The sequence below is a fragment of the Medicago truncatula genome, chromosome 2, assembly GCF_003473485.1.
Source record: "Medicago truncatula cultivar Jemalong A17 chromosome 2, MtrunA17r5.0-ANR, whole genome shotgun sequence".
Taxonomy (NCBI): Eukaryota; Viridiplantae; Streptophyta; class Magnoliopsida; order Fabales; family Fabaceae; genus Medicago; species Medicago truncatula.
In genome coordinates this window covers 44,512,506-44,528,833 of record NC_053043.1, presented here as the reverse complement: position 1 = coordinate 44,528,833, position 16,328 = coordinate 44,512,506, and the positions used below count along the sequence as shown (strand labels likewise).

The following is a 16,328-nucleotide window of genomic DNA, read 5'->3' as shown; positions in this document are numbered from 1 at the left end:
ACTTGATCGCCTTGCATCAGGCATACTTCACCGTATCTGAGTATTTGAGAGACAATGGCGTACTTTGTCTCAAAAACCTAATTAATTTCAAAATAATTCATCTTAGTTGATGATTACTTGCATCACAAGTTATCTGTTTTCTTTGGTTAATTTTGTTGAAATTTCTTAGGAAGTTTGTTAAGTTTTGCATTGTGTATATAAGAGATGCATTGTATTGCAAATTATAAATACAAAACTTCCAATAACATCTTTTCCTCTTAATCAATTTTCTCTCTTTCACTAGTTTTTAGAGATTGTGTTGAAAAATGTATGGTGAAATGTTTGTTGCTGGCATTTCTCTTCTCATAATTTCACTTGAGATTCATCACAAATTAGAAGCTGATCCATAAAAAGTAAATAACCCCAGCCATCTATACTATTGCTAGTTGAATTTTCTTTGGTGAACTTCTAATAAGCAATAATTTTTTTGGTGATCTTAACTAAACACTCTAAAACCGTGGTAATAATATATGAAAGTATATTATATTTATTCTTTAGTTTGAGTCGGGATGACTGTCATGTTCTGTATAACTGTGTTGTAATTTTTATTGTCAAATAGCCTATTGACTAAAATTTTATCGTGAATAACTGGGATTTGAGGGATTCGAGTTCAACCACTGCATATATTATGCAATATTCATACCAATTAAGCTGAACTCGCAAGTGATGTTATACTCAATATAATTATTGTTGAAAAAGGTTGAAAAAACAACCGATTGTGCAGGAAGTGGAGAAACAGAATTAAGGATATGGAATGGAATTTCTCACACTTAAAACTTAGATTTGGCGATGAAGATGAAGGGAGTTTCAACAATAGCTACGGAGGGCGAGGCGATGGAGAGGATAAGAGAGGCGTGGTGCAGAGAGAAGAAGCGGAGAGCGGTCCTTTTTTTTAATTAATTAAATAAAAGCTTATTTTTTAATTTAAAATCTCAACCCTTAAATGTTTGTTTGCCACATGTCTTGCATCTAAATCTCTCAACGGAGTAAATGGAGCATCACCTAAATGGAGCATACCCAAACTCTAAAACATGCATCCATGAACGTGTCTCCTTAACAACGAGTTACTATATATTGCTCCATTGCAATACATGGAGAAACATTATATTTTATTTTGAAAATTACTCTTTATGCATCTAATTTTCTCCCAACCATCCCAAAATTACTTCAATGTCTCCAACAACAGTTAACTGTCATTGCGTTATGCTCTTATTCAGAACAACAACATCAACTCTCACTTTTACACAAACTAAAAAAAAACACTCAACTCCCTCCAGATTCCCGCAAACGAATCTACAACCATTTTATTTCTTCAAAGTCAAGCAAGTTTTGAGAAATAACAAGCATTCATAATCCCTTGTATTCACTTTGTTATAGTAATATAGAGGCGGATGCAAAGTGTAGCTAAGCCACATATCCATTTCCTAAAGTTTTTTATAAAAATAAAAATAAAACGCACAGTTATATCAAAACACTTCTCTTTCGCATGCGAAATAAATAAGTGCAACATATTTGTTATGATTTATAAGCTTTTGAAGTTGATTGTGCTCTTGCATGTAGCAATTGCAAGTGTTGATTGTGTATTTTCTGCTACAAAAGTTGTGAACAGTTAACTATGTTCTTTTGAAAGTTAACAATGTTGCTATTTTAAATCATTTTCAACAAATGGATAGGAGACAATTTTCACTGTAATTGTATTGCATCAACCAAAGTTATTTCTTATTTTTAATATAGCTTGCATTAGTTTTTCTTTAAAATTTTAGGCACACATATACCGAATATCTAGATCCGTCCATGATGTTATATGATATTTGTTTTTTCAAAATTTGGTCAAATGCTAGTTTTATATGGTAGTTTGGGATCCAATATTTGCATGTTTTGACTTAAAATGTTGTTTAGATTAGGTTTAAGTTTAATATGGTAGTTTAAAAGTTGAAATAGCACAATGAATCAAGATTGTATATTTTACACTTCAAGTGTTTGATGAAATGCTTGAATGAATTTTTTATTGATTTTTTTTTCTCTTCATTTTTATGTTATGTAGATATGGTTGACATGCGCAGGTTAGGCCGGAGACCATGACCATAACTTACACATAGAGGGGCAGACAGCAAATCATATGCCTAAACGAGGACGGAGCGTAGGAATGATGGAGAGGAGACCTCATAGACGGGTGCATCCCAAGTTCTTAAGACCATATGTAATTGCCAATGTTTCAGATGTTTCCGATGTTGTGGCATTCCTTAGATACTTTCACATATGTAATTGCTACTAGCGCTATTTCCTCTTAAAACTAAACCCACGTCCCTCATTCCCAATAATATTTTCATCCCATTCTTCTTTTCATCTATCATCAATGATCTCTAATAAAATCAATAAAAGATGGAAGAATGTCGAGACAAACAAACTTTTTTATTTTATACTAACGGAAAGACGAACATTAAAATATTTATCAATCCACATTTTTTATTTGTATTATTTAGATTTTAATTTAATTTTATAATAATCTATCTTTCTCACGAAAGATTGGTTTGGTTTAGATTGACAAAAAAATTTAGTTGTTTTTTTTTTTTTTTTACTAAGGGAAAAAGAAGAAAGAGCTAAGGTCTCACAAATCGAGCACCACTAGCATCAGCGATTAAAAGAGGACCTAAATCCATAGGAGGATTTCTATAATTTGTCAAGTCGAACCAATCCAAACAAGAATTACCTTCGCCATAGATGTGAGATATATGCACCTTCATATTACGTTGCACTAGTTCATGCAACAAAGCAACCTCATTACCATATAAATGATATAATGTGTTTGCCTCATTGAGGGATCTAATAGTTTACAACGAATCAGTGAACTTTCTGGTACCCCTTGTGCCAACACAACTTGCATGTAAGCAAGCCCATCAACTCAGCATGCATGATGTTACCAACCAACAGATCCACTAAAGTCAAGCATGAATTGATCTTCATGATTCCGAATGATACCTCCAAACCCTGCTGCACCTAGGTTAGTGAGAACGCTCCATTAACATTCACAGCAATCCATCCTATGTCTGGTCTTTTCCAACGAACCTCGTGCACAACACAACTCCATTTCATGAACACCTATCTCCCCGGTACATGTTGTGTACATGTAAAGAGCACTACACTCCGCCACAATTGTAGAATAAGGGGTGTTGGTTCAAAGATGATCTTATTTTTTGCACACCAACACATTGTAGAATAAGGGGTCTTGGTTCAAAGATGAACTTATTTTTTGCACACCAACACTTCCACATGATTATAAGAGGTTAAATTACATGAATTCTAACACAATTCTCCACACATAATGCTAAGGAGTTGTAATCCGCAGGTTAAATAAGATAAGTATTGGGGCAACTCTTCCAAACCTCAACTTTTTTTAGTTAGTTTTTCAGTTCTGATGTAGATTTAAATTTAAATTTGAAAAATAATTGAATCGTTAAGGGTACAAAGACATATGTAAACTATTAGAAACTCTCGGTTTTCCTGCAGATTAAACTGAAATTTCCGAAGGAAACCCGTTCCCTGCGAATTTTGCCAAGGATCAAGGTTCCTAGGTAATACCATCGTGGGTAATTGTTTCCTGAGGAACTTAGGAACCACAGGAAACTTACATGCGGAAATTGCCTTAGGATACTGGACAAAATTCCGCAGGAAAATTTTGGTCAGAGTGGGAGAAGTTCCTCTGGCCGTGAATGTTTCCTGTGAACATTCCGCAGGTAATTCCGAAGCAAATTGCACAGGTTGATCCGCAGCATTGCTGTTTCCGCAGGGAAATCCTCAGGAAAAAGAACCAATCCGCAGGAAAGTTACCGAAACAGGGAAGGTTCTTTTAATTTTATATTAATGAATGCCAAAAGCTATATTAGTCATTTTTAATTATTTATTTAAAAAAAGAAGTTTATTAAAAGCTATCTTGTGAGTCAAATTTGGGACGAAACAAAAGCTATAATCTTTTTTTCTTATAAGCTATAACTTTTATTGAAAGAGAACACCTATCAATAATACAAATCTTCCAAACAAGAAACAATAAAATTTGATAACCATTGTCACAAAAAAAAATAATTATAAACTATTTGATAAACATTTCAGAAGATCTTATTACAACTTCAATATACTTGAATACAAGTATGCCCCCACCCATTATAAAAAAACTAATAATAGTGGATACGGGTATTACTTAACTATTCAAAGTACAACTATCCATTACCTAAAAATAATAAAATGATAATAAAATCTAAAACTTTTCAAATCTCTAAATTGTTGTTACTATCCACTCCTTCATTGCCATCATCATTCTCAGATGCTCTTGACATGTTCTTGAGCTAATTGACAATGCTTCCAAATACACCTAACCTGAACAGAAAACAAAGCAATGTCACAGATGCGTTGTAACTGAAATAGCTTAAATTAATAGTGCTAGAATTTCAAGTCACAGATCCACAAAATCAAAAAGTGAAAATGAAATTGCAAGCAAAATATCACGGAAAACAGGTTACGGGGATTACATTTTTCCCTCTTTCTAGTTGAATATTTTAACTACCAAACAAAACAAAAAAAAATAAGGAAAAGTTGTAGTGTATGGAACTTATGTTTGTTATTCCAATAACATGATTTCATGGTATTCTTACATATCCTGCATAACAAAGACAGCCTTCAAATCATGTTTTGAATCGAATACTAAACGATAAACACATTGAAAAAATAAATAACATGGAATAAAATTTAGAACTAGTAGCTCACCTTTTCTGAGACAATTGTACTAGATGAAAAGGAATGCAATTGTACAAGTTAGTAGTTCAAAGTAACTAGGTGAGTTTCAAATCACTTTAAGTTGTAATGCATATAATCATCAAAAGTGTAAATGTTCTTGAGCTCCACAATTCTTTTTAAGATTACAAAAAGAATTTAAATCTATCATTGTTGTGAAAGTGACTCAAAATTGGAGAAATTGAAGTTTGCTGAAGCTGTCAAAATTGGAGTACGATTTTTGGACCAGAATTGGCACTTTCCATTCGTAAAAAATCGGAGCATGATCTGGCAAAATCGGAGTACGATTTGCGCAGAATCATAAAAATAAATCATATTTTTGGGCCTTATTTTGTTTCAATTTATGAAGGATTCTTTTACTATAAATATAGGCTTTGTAGTAAACCTTGAGATAGAGGGGGCTGAAACTTAGAAAGGCAACAACAAAACTAGGGTTTGAGGTTGATTCACCTTGGGAAACACTATTAGGATTGAGTCTCTTGGTCACGGAAAAGATTGGGACTTTTGGTAGAATTAGGCGGGAGAATTTGTAACCCATTGATTCAACAAATTCTTTTGTGTCCTCTCTCGTTGTTTTCTACTTTTACCTTGTGTTTATAATTATTCCATACACTTTGTTTTCGTTGCCTAATTATCACGTGCTCCACACACCAATTTTGTTTTGGTGTGATTTTTCATGGAATTCACAACAATCATGTTATCAAAATGTTATTTCGATCATTGTGTTTTTTTATGTATGATCATACTCCATTAGTTTCAATTTTGATCATCTTTAAACTAGAACTTCAAGAAGTTTCAGCTTGAAATTCCTTAAACTATATTGTATATCACAGCAATAACAGTCCTTTCATCATTATGGTAGTTACAGAGCGGTGTCTTCGGTTCAGCTCTATGCATCTTTCATCAATGACAGGGTCATTATTAAGAGGTATTCTTAAATTTGTTCTATTAACATGGACAAGAGGCAAGATTTCTCAATATCTTATACGTATAGCAACTAATAATAATAATGGACTTAAGAATATAATTGTTTGATGGTAATTTTTGTTTTTAGCAAAAGTGGGAAGCTAGGAAGCTTAACTCACCAAACTATATATAAAGCAAAATGCACAAAAAGAGGGGTACACTGTTCCATAAATCGAGTGTTAACTCGTAAACTCGTCCGAGTTTACGTTTTTAGGTGGCAAAAACGTGTAAACTCGGAGGTAAACTCGGTTTTTGGTGAAATCGGAAAGTTTGACGAGTTTGACCGAGTTAACACGTGTTAAACTCGATAAACTCGTGTAAACTCGTCCGAGTTTACCTTTGAATTTTTTATTTTGGTTATTTTTTTTGTCTCATTTTCTTTCAAAATCCAATTCTTTTTTCAATCCCAAAGTGCTGAAATGTTGCCTTTACGGTTAACATAACTCATTTTTTTCCATGCTTGTTAAGTACAGAAGCTACGTCAATGTGTGACAATGACATACATTGAATTTTAGGGAATGCATTCAGAAGCTTGTTATTATTGATTGATTTGAAATCATTCAAATATATTATTTGCTCAAGTATTTAAATGAAAAAATGGAACAATTGAAGTTAAAGTTACAACTGAAGATGAAACAGAGTTTAAATGTATTGATAAATTTTGTTTTTTTTTTTTTTGTCAAGTAGCCTAGTGGTAGAGAAATTCACCTTAAAGATGAATAAATTTTGTTTTTTATTGTTATAGTTTATTATTTAAATGTGGTTAATTGGTTATGTTTTGTTTAAATATTAGGTTACATATACATATATGGGAGCCCCTAATATGGTCCTCAAAAATAAAGGTCCACTGATGGACCTGTTTAAATGACTGGCTGCAATCGGTTACTCTCACTTTAATTACTAGAATTTATTGTGTAAATACTAGTACCAATCTTATCCTGATTCATTCCATGCGGCCCCCACTAGAACAACAACTCACTTGCTTCTAATCTTCCCAACCTGCATAGATCTGCATTGAAGAGTTTACTTGTGAGGGTTGGTAGAATGAAAAGAGAATGAGTTTTTGCAGCCAAATCTGTGGAGTTCGAAAACAACCATGGAAGATTTTCTATACAGATCTACTGAGATTGGACTTCATCATCACTATTTCGTTTTGAGCCTTTCATTTATTTTCTTCTTGTTCAATGTCTAGTTGCTCAAAATTGTTTTACGAAAAGTACATAACATTCAATTCATATATGTTGGCTTAATTTTTTACTTTTGCCTTGTGTAATCTCTTGGCTGGCTGCTTGACAGAAACAAAAAGCAAACAATACTTCAGATATTTTATTTTTATTAATCCCATTTAGATAATAAAAATCGATTCCCATGAAGAATTAAAAATAAAAATAAAATAGTAACCCAAAGTCTCTAAGTTTGGTGGTTAAGTCATTGTATCACTATCAAGGGCTTCTTCTCTTTTTACATCCATAAGCTTCACGCCGGTTGGTGCTTGAAGGAAGGTGAGAGTTCGTGCAGTGAAAGAAAGAATTGAGCTTAGTGATGGAGAGGACACACTCAAGGCTAATTAAATTAAACTATTTAACTAAATTGAGGATGACCGGTTGCAGCAAGTAATATGTAAAGATCTACCAATGGACCTTTATTTTTGAGGTCCATATTAGGGGGCACCTATATATATATATATATATATATATATATATATATATATATATAATATTTTATATAATTTAATTTTAGGTAAACTCGTACGAGTTTACGATTCGAGTTTACATAGCTAAAACGAGTTGAGGTAAACTCTCGAGTTGTAAAAGATCACGTATTACCGGAGTTGATTATAGCGAAAGAGGATATACTTTCACAATGTGACAAACCAAAGTTTGATTTCTAGCTGATAAAATGCTCATATTTAATCACTGTTATGCACAAATCATATAAAATTACTTTCGATTGAAGGAACTTATGAATTTTTTTCTTAATTTTGTCTTATTCTCTCTACACGCACATAAAAGGTCTATTTAAATTTTGTTTTAGACCTAAAAATACATTGGATCGGCCCTGTCACAGACCATGATTTTGACAATGGTAAGTTGTTTTCTATTTTGTCAAATTAATTTTTCCTATTAGCTCTTTAGGAAATTTTTTAATTCTAGTTATAGTGCCTAAAAAACTCTTGAATAAATTCATCCTGAGTTTCAAAATTCATTGTTACAACAAATATATAAATAAATGGAACCGTTAACTCTTCAATAACCAAGAAAAATCATCTAAAAACTGAAAAAAGTTGAATGAGAAAGGGGAAGAGGTTATATTACTATGTCTAGGAATTTCAGATGTAGCTTCGATTGACAAGAGGAGAGAAAATGAAACCCTCAATTGATAGTTGCAAGAACGGTGCAATGTTGTGATAAGGGTTTCGTCGGTAATGGTGACGGTGAGGAGCGAAACGGAAAAGGAAAAGATTGTCGATGGTGGTGAGGAGCGAAACGAAGGTGAGGAACAAAGGGAGAATGAACCTAGATGACGGTGAGGTAAGGTGAGGAGCAAAGTAATAGTGACAGAAAGGGGGAAAGGTCACGTTAGTGATTTTTTGTTCTTTGTATGAGCCGTAGGATTTGTTTAATCAAACGGTTGAGATTTGGTGTAAGTCTATCAACGGATCATGCGTTATATATATTATTTTTAGGGCATTCTAAATTCTAGTTGTGAAATTTTGTTGTTTTTGTTATTGCACTAGTTTTGGTGTGTTTTTGTATTTTTATTTTAATTTAATGTTTTCCTTTTATAAAAATTAAATGAATAGTTACATCCAAATTATCTTCCAACTTGTTAACAATACTCACATGGCGATTGTGCGATCCAAGAACGTTGTGCATTGAGAGCAACAACAACACACATAACATTAGCAATTTTGGGAACACCATAGACATCACACCTTCAATTGAATCTTTTGGAGGTGAAAAACTTTTGATATATGAAGGTTACGATAGTTGTTAAAAGAATAATATATGTCGATAGTTTTATAGGAAAAGACACGAATATAAAAAAGTTTAAATTTGTAAATATATATCTGATATATCTGCATTCAAGGTGCGCTTAACGGGTCATGGTCTCCTGTATTCAACAAACCCTATTATCTGATAGTTTGTAAATATATTTATCAGATAAACAATATATTTGAACTTTTTTACATAAAGAGTACTTACCTAAAACTTGTAAATATATTTATAAAAAAGTTTAAATTTGTAAATATATCTGATATATTTTGGGATCTCGGAGTGTGCTCCTCCTAAAGGTCTTATGTTTGATTCTCCCAATGTAAATAATGTTAAATATTTGACTAAACGCAAGTTTTATGTTCTTAGATCCCTTACAAATAGGGCTGGAAATGAGCCGAGTCGAATCGAACCTATTTGAGCTCGACTCGTTAAGAATTGGCTCAGTCCGAACCTCGGTTCGAGCTTGACACAAACTTTTTTTTCAGCTCGAGTTAGGCTCGTTTAAAGTTCACGAACAGTTTGGTTCGGCTCATTAGGTTCAATTCGTTTGTTTAAAGCGCATAACTTTAGGTGTGGAAATAAGTAAAGCCACTTGAACGACTTAACTCAAAAGTCAAAGAATTTAAATTTTTTACCCGTAAAATATATTGAAATTTATACCAATTTTTAATGGACTGTACGAGACTATTATTACACATAGTAATTAACATCGGTATGCAACCACCAAATCAAATTTTGCCTTCTTGTGTCATATGTTTCTCTTGTTATAGATAGATAATCATATCCTTCATTTTTCATGCATGTTCCTATGCAGGACTATTTTACTTTTGAAATCCTTAAAAACTGCAATAACATTGTTCATGACGTTGTCTATCAATTTTAATATAACTTATTTTTATCCTGTTATTACTAAGTGTTTGTCTTTGTTTTTAAAATATTATATATATGATCAATTATCTATAAATTTTAAAATATTTTTTAAAGTGTTATATATATAATCGGGTCATCTCGTGAACCAAACGAGCCGAACTATATATAGTTAAAGTTCAGCTCAATTAGTTCACAAACTTAATTTTCAGCTCAAGTTCGGCTCATTTGGTTCATGAACCAAATTCGACGAATCAATTGTCGAATCGAATTGATTCGGTTCATTGTCAACCTTACTTACAAAAATATGAACAACTATGTTGGTTATCAATAAACTTGTCCTCAAAATGTAAATATGAAGACATAAAAAAATACAATGCTAAAAAGAATAGCACTAAACACATATGAGCCTTGGTGATTCGAGTAAATAGCATTCACTACAGTAAGAATCACTTTCAAAAACAACAAACAACTCGATCAAAACCTTTGGTGGATCTCGGAAAAAAAGTTGTTGCTTTGCCTAATTGTCCCTGCCAAAGTAAATTGCCCATGATGATCTCGGAAATAACTTGCAGTGGTTGTTACTCCTTCAAATTCAAAGAATCCTACATCGAGATTTTTTTTTAAGAGGCTAAAATGAATTATATTACCACAACAAAAGGCCTTCCTAACATAAGTTGTGTCGAGGAAGAAACACCAGAATCAAAACAAAGTATAAACAATAATTACAAGGCAACAACCTGAACCAAAAGAACCAAACCAGAACAAAATAACAGTAATTAGCCTATACCTAGAATGGTAAACGGACTGAACCACCAACCATGATAATTGAAGGGAAGTGTAGCGAATTTCACCTTCAACTACATGTAAGTTAACGACTTAATCTTGTCCACCACTTGCATAATTGAGCATTCTTTTGCATTAAAAATTATGTTATTTCTTTCTGTTCATATTTCTCACACTATTGCAAACCAAATAACTTGTAAGATCGAACGCCTCGACTTAACAGCACCACCAAAAAAAACTGAATTGGTTAAAATGACCTGCTACATCGTAAGGCATAACCGCAGAAACACCAAGCCACCGAAAAATGTGGTTCCAAAAAAAGCCAAAAAGATTACAATGTAAAAGTGAGCATATGTTTCAATCAACCCACACCCATCAACACAAATTTGAGCATCATTGTCAAGGACACGACGATGATGAAGGTTATCCTTAGTAGAAAGTCGATCACGAAACAGACGCCGCGCAAACAGCACCACCTTCACTGGAATGTCCTTGTGCCAAAGAGAAGACACAGACGCCGCATATTCAAAAAAATTTATGCACTATGGACTGTATAAATGGAAGATGGTTCCAAGCTCCAAATCCATCTATCTTCCCTGTCAACTTGCAAAGTAACATTTTGAAGAAAATCATAAGCTCCCCTACCAACTCCCCTTCCCACGCAAACAACATACGCCTCCAACTCCAAGCCGCCCTAGACTTTGTTTAATCCATCCATCCATCCCCAGACTTCTCCCACCGTGGGCTGCTATCCTAAATAAAGAAAAATGCTAACAATTGTTTTTAGGACATTATTTAAAATTAAAGTATAGAAAACTTGCTTTTAATCAAAAGTCCATTGGTGAAATGAAAGGCAAAATTACATTAGAAGACATCTATCTTATTTATTTGTAACATTTTGATTTTTTTTTTAAGTATACTTTAGTCTTTTATCTTTATTTTTTTCCCCATTTAGGTCTTTTATCTCTCATAAAAGCACATATAATTCATTTTTCTCATTTTTTTTATTAACAAATACATAGTTTTATTTTTAAAAATATATTTTATTAAAAATAAAAATAAGATGAACATGTTCATCATCTTCATCTTATTCCTTTGAATCATAATCCTCTTCATTTGAATCTTCACCATCTTCCTCGAATAAAAAAAATCTACACAAAAATATTTCCAAATATCATGAATTTATGTTATGTTCACCTCAAATCTTCTTCTAAACACAAAAATCAAAACCTCAAATTCTCAATAATTAAATTAAGAACAACAAATACGTAGAGCAAAACGACGTTAGAAACAAAACTGAAGAAAATGAAAATGGATTATGGTTTGGGAGGGGGAGAGATAGAACCACTTACGCTAAATCAAACAGTATAAGCGGTTAATTGTGCTCTACGTATTTGTCTTTTTTTTAACAAAAAATGGCTTTTGATTTATGTGATTCGTGCTCATAAGTTGAACTTAATGACACAAACAAAGTTGTTTATGAACTTTAAACATTCTAATCTCAAGTCAGTAAAAAGTTGATATCAAACTCAAATTGAATTTTGAACTAAACCAATTTTTATCAAATTGAATCGAGTTTAAACAAGTTCGACTCAACTCAATTTATTTATAGTCTTGCATCTCCGGTAGACTAGAAAGAGAGGGAAGTTTAAGAGAAAAAATAAAGTGTGTATTTGATGATCTTGAAAATGAAAACAAAGTCTTAAAACTATGGAAAAAAATTGGGTTCTCAATACCACAAGTACCACATTTATGAAGATTAAAAATACATTACATTAATAACTTCTTATTCCAAGGAAAACAATGTGTACTAAGGAAACATGGTCCAGATTTCCCTATATACCAATTGCAAACACCACAAACATTACTATCTCTACTAGACTTGTACATATCATACCAATGAAGCTCACCATTCCATTGAAAGGAACAGTAGAATAGTGTGGTGCCAAAAAAGTTATCGTTCAATTCCCAACCATAAATATCACCATTATGAAGAAAATGAACTCCAAGATCATCATCTTTAGATTTACAATGAACTAGACTTTCCACCCGTGCGTTCATAACATCACTTGCAACATATTTTAAACAGTAGTTGTGGTATATTATGGACACAACTCGCCTAAAAGTGTTTATAAATTCACATGGTCTATTAAAAAACGTATTCTCTGTATATGAGTTTGCTCGTCAATTATTTGTCCGAAACGCATATCAATTGGAATGAAAGTGAAATTAATTGGATAAAAATGTTGAAGTTCGTTAGGATTGATACACAGCAGCAAATTATACAGCAACAGTGAATCGAATTCATATTACCATGAAAATTGTGCATAGTGTACAAACATACTGATACACTGCCTTTGTATTCAGTCTGTTTTCAGCTTTTATATAATTCTGCAATGGAATGGCAACGTATCAGAAATCCTTTCACGCACTACTAATATAGAAGAAAACACAAAACAGTTGCATCTGCAAAAGTATGCCTTGGTAGCACGGCATATTGAATGTTAAATAAACTGCAAACAATCAAGGTTCAGTACACAAAACAGGATAATAGACATAAAAGTAAAAAGTCTAAATGTTCCTAAAAATCTCTCGATATACAACATTTCAGGAAATGTGCCTCAAATTTACATAGAACTGAATGCATAAAATTAACAAACTTAGGTGACATACCATATGCATTGTCAGGTGTATATCGAGATTTAAGCTACATCAATGTCAGTTCTGCTAAATTCTAAGCAATACAAATCTGCCCACCAGCCACAACCCACAACCAATCTTGAAATGCGAATCTAAATCACAAAGAAATTGAGTGTTCAATCCCAATTGTGTTCACAATCATTCAACTTGGGACTAACCAAAGGAACTAAAGATATAATTGAAATAAAATAATAAGCAAGAAGTAAAAGGAAAATAAAATAAAATAAAAAGAGGAAAGAACTAAAGAGTAAACGGGACAATGCTCTATTAAGCTTTCCTAATTAGCATACATAAACCCCCAAACCTCTTTGCAAATTTAGTGAGGAAAAAAACTGATAAAAATTGGACAGTAAATTCAAGTTATACAATAGTAGTTTCTCATCCAAATCTTCACATAACGATCTCTTGGGATAGAAAGATGCATGCTGACATAAGACACTAATCAATAACCAAATGAACATGTTATTGTGAGCACATAATAAACTAAATATAGGTTCTAAAAGTGGCTTAAATAAATCATACAAAAGGAGAGTTCCAGCCTATTGGTTGGCAATATAGCTACAAATGCAAAGTAGCACCAAGCACTATCAATCTCAAAATCATCTCACACATTCTCAAGCACCAAGTCAATTTCAAAAACATCGCACTCATGCTCAAGCACCAAGATAATCCTATATAGTTGTTATTATCACTAAATATAGTGTTGAAAACAATAACAATAAAAATTCAAAACATATAAAATAGGGCTCAATTAACGGGGTACAATCCATTTTTTTTTTAGAGGAAAGAATAAGCAAAGACTTCTTAATAAAAAAGACAAAGCTTTCATTGAGCAATTTATTTGATTGATTGTAAGAATTTTAGGCTTGTTCTTCTACAAATATCTTCTTATGTAATTTATATATAATCTCAATACTGTCATCAAAATTTATATGAAACCAATATCGGTGATTATGGTCTTATTTTTGGTTCAATTGAAGAAGCCATAAAACTGTGGTCTTAGTAAACGATATTCATTGACTAATTATTCAAGTTTAGTGTAGTTTCATTTCCCATTCTTTTTACTATAGAAGTATGTATCAGAAAAGTAAAGTGCATTAGATGGTACCAGGAACAAAGGGCTGAGTTTAACACCGTATCGAGCGTCTATTACCCACGTGGCTAACTGAACAATGAAAATAATACAAACACAAAACATTTTAAACTTGACAAACCTCAGCTGTTTTAATGCTTTATAGTCTAGGAAAAAATTTAATGTTTGGTGGAAAACTGAACATATAACTTACCTCAGAAACTCCAAGAATAGATAAGAAACCACCAAATAGAGGCACAACATAGCAACAGGTTTAAGGAAGAATCCACTCATCAAAGCAACCGTTCCAAAAGTAGTAACAGCAAATGCAACTGCACTTAAGTATTGCTCATATTTGTTGACTGAAATTGGAGATCCATTTCTGCTTTTGGTTGCACCATACAAACCTGAATGTACAAAGCACGCAATTAACTGAAAGCCTTAATTGTATTTTTGTCCTTTAGCTTAAGTATCGTGTGATTTTAGTCTTCATAATCTTAATTTTTTAAATCAAATCCTCATACTTTTCAAATGAAATAGATTTGTTTTAACATTAACATTTCTTACAATTGCTAATAAAAAGTAGCCCTAAATAGAGAACAAACATAAACCTTATAATCTTATATCACTCTCCATTCTAGTTGTTAGATTTCTTTACAACTACCAAAGGATTTCCACAAAAAAAAAAAAAAAAAAAAAAAACTTGATTCAATCAAAATTAGAAAACCAATAAATAACAGAGAAAATTAAATCTCAGTTTTGCAATATCATAATACTACTCTACTGATTAGTAACTAATTGAATACACATTTGGGCAAAAAGTTTTTTACTGTTTCTATAAAGAGATTGCCGGAGAAATTACCCTGTCGGTGGTGATATCAAAGAGACTGGATCTATGGCGACAGCAATTGCGATTACTTCGGCAGAGAAAGTACTTCTGAGCATGACTTGCAACCTGCGAAGGCGTTCTTGTTTTCACATAGTTCCTTGAGATTCCTCTCCAATCACCTTTGTCAACTTTCTGCAATCCAACCGAAAACAACTTGTGCTCTTCCTCCGTCCACGGAATCCTTGATCCATTCAAAGAAAATCAATAACAATAATCACTTTTCAATTTCAATCAATTCAAACAAAGAAAGAAACAAAAAAATTCTCAAGTTAATTTCAAGTTTTAGTTAATTTATAGAATCTCTATAGCCAAAAACCATGTAAATATGAGACATGTAGCCATTGTTTGCTCAGAGAGAATGCAGTCAAATAGCTACTTAAAATCCTGAGGTAAGCAACCTTTAATGCTCAACCTAAGTGAAAGTAGCTGCAACTTAAGATGTAGTTATTACAATTAAAGTTTGTGTTAACTCCAATGGCAGTCTCCTCATTCTCAGCCCCTAAATGAATAAAGCACACCAAAAATTGGACATCGTTGTAAGTAATAAACCTGCTGCCTTACAAACCAGAAGCAAATTCGCAAAAAACACACAGGACAGGGGGCACACAAAAAACAGCTCTCAAAAACTCAGCACCAAACATTTTTTGGTTTTGAATCTTCATAATAGACATTGCCTGCTACAGATGAAAGATTCAACTTATATAAAGAAAAGCTTGCATACATATATATGCTTTCACACAAATTTGCAATCGCTACAAAACCAACATGAACCTAGAGAGGAGGCCGGAGGAGAAACGCATGTTTTTTTTAGAGAAAGAAACGCGCGTGTTGTGTGGTGTGCATAGTAATTGTGGTGAATTTCCAAGGATTCAAATTTCAAATTTGAACTGATTGTTGTGATGTGTGCAAGTCAACATATAAGATCAATGGCTGATATAATAGCGGCACCCAAAGATAGAGATCCAACGTCCAGAACGATTTGGAGCCAAAAAATTAGGATTAGGGTTTGGCAAATAGGGTTTGCATTGCTGCTAGGATTAGATATAAAGGATAGTATACATTCAAGTTATCTTCCAAAAGGTTTTCAATATTCACACGGTGATGAAATCCAAGAACGTTGTGCATTGAAAGCAACACCAACACACATAGCAGGAACAATTTTTGGGACAACAGAGACATTGCACCTTCAATTGATTTTTTTAGAAGATGAAAAACTTTTGTTATT

General features: G+C 32.7%; 1 long non-coding RNA gene across 3 annotated transcripts; it reads right to left on the bottom strand.

The window, feature by feature from the left end:
• Positions 1–12,575: 12,575 nt before the first annotated feature.
• On the bottom strand, positions 12,576–15,935 carry LOC25487647 (uncharacterized). 3 transcript variants are annotated; one of them, XR_003009169.2, is made up of 4 exons: positions 15,077–15,926; positions 14,429–14,621; positions 13,116–13,234; positions 12,576–12,833 (listed from the first exon to the last, which is right to left on the bottom strand). It is a non-coding gene; the product is annotated as an uncharacterized lncRNA (long non-coding RNA). The 3 variants fall into 3 exon arrangements; XR_005644208.1 differs by lacking the exon at positions 12,576–12,833 and having other exon boundaries at positions 12,868–13,234; positions 15,077–15,284; positions 15,555–15,935; XR_003009168.2 differs by lacking the exon at positions 12,576–12,833 and having other exon boundaries at positions 12,872–13,234; positions 15,077–15,907.
• Between the last annotated feature and the right edge of the window lie 393 nt (positions 15,936–16,328).